Here is a 3,559-nt window from a genome sequence, read left to right as displayed (position 1 = left end):
TTTCAGTAATGTTTTGGAGTTTTCAGGGTATAACCCTTTGACCTTTTTGGTTAAACTTATTCCAAAATATTTTATTCCTTTTGATGTTAATGTGAATTGAAATTCTTTTCTTAATTTTCTTTCAGATTGTTCACTGTTACTGTATAGTCCAAAGAATAAACTAGAAAGAGTGAAGGGGACAGGCAAAAGCTGGTGGTTTTGAAGCAGAAACATATTCCCTGTCCTGGGTTTTTGATTTTCCCTTTCCCTTTGCAGAGGGCAGGTGGTTCTTCCCTGATAGCCAGATAGACTTCACTGGAAAACATGTTGCCAATGCTCCAGGGATCCACTAACCAGGGCCTATGATCCTCTTGATTATGAGATTTGTTCCACCAGTGACTGAATTATGGATGAAACAGACATAGACACCTGTATATGTTTTAGTGATTTGGGGGATAAAGAACACTTGTGCTGATTGCTGGAACTTCCCATCAATCAGCCAAGAATGCTCTGCCAGTGGGTGAGAGTCTGTGAGACAGGAGAGCTTGGGGACTTCCCCTGTGTACTAATAGGGGTATGAAGAAGAAATAGTGGGGGCATCCAGATCATCTGGAGCAAAGAGAATAAAGTCACAGGTGATGTTGTCAGAGGGAAGGGAAAATCCTGGTCTGTGGAAGGGCCACAGTGACCTTGTGAGCTAAGTCACAACACTGAAGTCCCAGCCAAATCCCTGCTGTGTTCACTGATCTGGAGCCTGAGACATTCACCTGTTTCTCCCATCATAACCTGTGGACCCTGTCTCCCTTGACAGGAGCAGCCTCTTCGCTCCAATTGTTGATCAAACCCAAGACTACCCTTAGTAGTCATGGCCAGCTTTGATGTCCAGGGGTAAAGGTCTCTGTACTTGCACCTGAGAGGGACTGAGAGGCCTGGCCTCTGGCCATGTGTATTTGGGATGGCAGCCTGGCTCACAGAGGAACAGAAGATACTCACAGATGAGATTCAGGGTGACTGGGTCACTGCGGCTGGAACTCACTGGGTTCTTCATTTCACATTCATAGGGTCCTCTAGTATCCTTTCTGACACCATATAGAGTGAGGATCCTGTTGTTTTCAGACAGCTGCAACTTGCGACTGATAGGGAGGCTCTGACCGTTTATCCACCACAGGTAGCTTACGTCCTGAGTGTCAGGATCACAGGATAAGATCACAGTCTCCGTGGCCTCCCTGGGGTTTAAGTTGCTGCTGGAGATGTAGGGCTTGGGAGTCTCCACTGTGCAGATAACAGAGAGAGGATTGCCCTGTGTGGCACCTTTGATTCCTCCAAAGACATTTTTCAATCAGAGATGGCATTTCCCACTTCTCAACCGACCCAAGTCTTTAAAAGCCCATGGCAGATGTATGTGTTACAAGACAGATGCATAGCAATCTGAGGGCTCAGAGATTGTGAGGCTGCCTTCTGTATGTGGGAGAAGCACAGACTTTCTCAAGTGTGAATTGAGCAGCAGCATTGGGTCATGGAAAGACACGGGACCAGCAGTCACAGCCCCTGGTGCCTCTCTGAGTCCTTCCCTCTCTAACTGCCTGCCTGGTCCACCCTGTGGTCCTCACCTGGAGCATGCAGTGCTGGAATCTTCTTAGTTTCAGTCTTACTTTTCCCCCTAAGGTATGTTTTCTCTGCAGCTTCCCTTTCAAGGACATCCTAGAGATGGATAATGGAACTTCCCATTGTCCTTAAACTCTTTGGGTACTGGGAAGCCTGGCCTGGGACTGGGCACATCAGCAGAAATAACACAGGGGAGACCAGAGTCAAGCCTGGAGGTCAGTTCAGTCATCAGGCAGTGGAGCCACAAGGTGGGGCAGTTTTCCCAGCTGTCTCATAATGAGCCAGTGACCTCCAAAGATAGAGCAGAGTCCAAGGAATGACCTACAAAGAGTGAAGGGGACAAGCAAGAGCTGATAGCTTTGGACCAAGACCATGTTCCCTGTTCTGTGTCCATGAAGTTCCCTTCCCCCTGTAGAGGGCAGGTGAGGACCATGTGGATCTTTCTAGAAATACATGTGGATGCTTGCAAATGCAAAACTGACTGATGGAAAGGGTGTATATGAACTAATGATGGAAGTGTAGCCCTCATGGACCATTTGTGTTTGGTGGCTACTAGACCAATATTTGGGAAGAAGTCTTGCAGATACTTTCTCTCATTAAACATTCTACTCTCTGATTGTATGAATTTGACTACTCTATGCATCTCATCTCAGTGGATTCCAGAGTGAATCAGAGAGTAGAATAGTGGTTTCCAGGAGCTGGGTTTGGGAGAATAGGGCATTGTTCCGAGGGTGTGCGCTTTCAGTTATGCAGGGTGAGGAGGATCTAGACATCTCCGATACAGCTTCATGCCTATAGTTCATGCAGACAAAGTGTTCCTTATGCAGAAAGCTTACAATCAGGTGTTTTGGATTTCTAACTTTTTTTTTTTTATTTTGGACATTTGCAGTAGATGTACTGGGTTAGCATCCCAAATCTGAAAAATTTAAAATCCAAAATGCTCCTGTGAGCACTTCTTTTTAGCATCACATCAGTGGTCAGAAGTGTTGGATTGGGGAGCATTTCAGATTTTGGATTTCCAGATTTGGGATGCTCAATTTGTAATACTGTAATTTTCCCATAAAAAGTTGTCAGGAGTTTAGACGTCATGTTATGTTCTGATCTAGTAACATAACAAAACAAAATTTGGAGGAGACATTAAAATGTTGTCAGAAGTGGAAGTTTTTACTGATGGTCCAAACATCCAAGATCAGTTGCTGGTAGTAGTGTCTCTCTTGATACCCAATTAAGGTTTAAGTGTGGGGTGAATTCCAGCAAAATCACCTTATGCTCAAAGAAAGATGCCAAACGTGACTTGAAATTAGCAAGTCCTTAAGTAGAAAGAGTCCCATTAAAAGGACAGAACTGGTCAGTGTGTCAGTTACATAAAGGAAGGAATGATGCAGAATTAAAAGAAGTGATGTGTGTGATGATAGTAAATATAGAAAGAACTCCGTTTCTAATTTCTCTGCAGAGTTAGGTACAATGGGGAAGAGCCCAAAACAGGTATGTGAAATGCTTTCTTCATTTTCTCTTAACCTCAGGAAATACAACTAGAGTTTAAGTTTGTGTGAATAAGGAAGAGTCTAAGTGATATGCCAATGGCTCATGTGTCCCCCACACGAAGAAAACAACTGTATGTGGCACAGGCAGTAAAACCATCAGACAGCACCCCCTGGCCACCTCCAACAGGTCCCTGAAACCACTAGTATTCCCATTATGTGTATGTTACAGCCTTGGTAATCATCCCACAACTACAAAATTTAAAAAATTGCTCTTGTCAATACAAAATATTAAATATGAAGTAGAATATGTTGTTCCACCTTTTTCCCCCACTCTTTTTGAGCTTTCCTGTTTCAATTTGGAAGTTTCTATTGACACATCCTCAAGCTAGGGATTCTTTCCTCAGCTTTGTGTATTCTACCAGTAAGCATCAAAAACATTCTTCGTTTCTCTAACAGTTTTTTTTTTTTTTTTTTTTTTTTTTTTTTTTTTT

General features: G+C 43.5%; 1 pseudogene; it reads right to left on the bottom strand.

Moving 5' to 3' along the window:
* Positions 1-333: 333 nt before the first annotated feature.
* Positions 334-3,559, bottom strand: part of LOC111534902 — a 6,900-nt pseudogene continuing 3,674 nt past the window's right edge.

This window comes from Piliocolobus tephrosceles, unplaced genomic scaffold (genome assembly GCF_002776525.5).
Source record: "Piliocolobus tephrosceles isolate RC106 unplaced genomic scaffold, ASM277652v3 unscaffolded_9673, whole genome shotgun sequence".
NCBI lineage: Eukaryota > Metazoa > Chordata > Mammalia > Primates > Cercopithecidae > Piliocolobus > Piliocolobus tephrosceles.
Note: the sequence above shows the minus strand (reverse complement) of the source record. Positions and strands in the feature narration are given on the sequence as shown.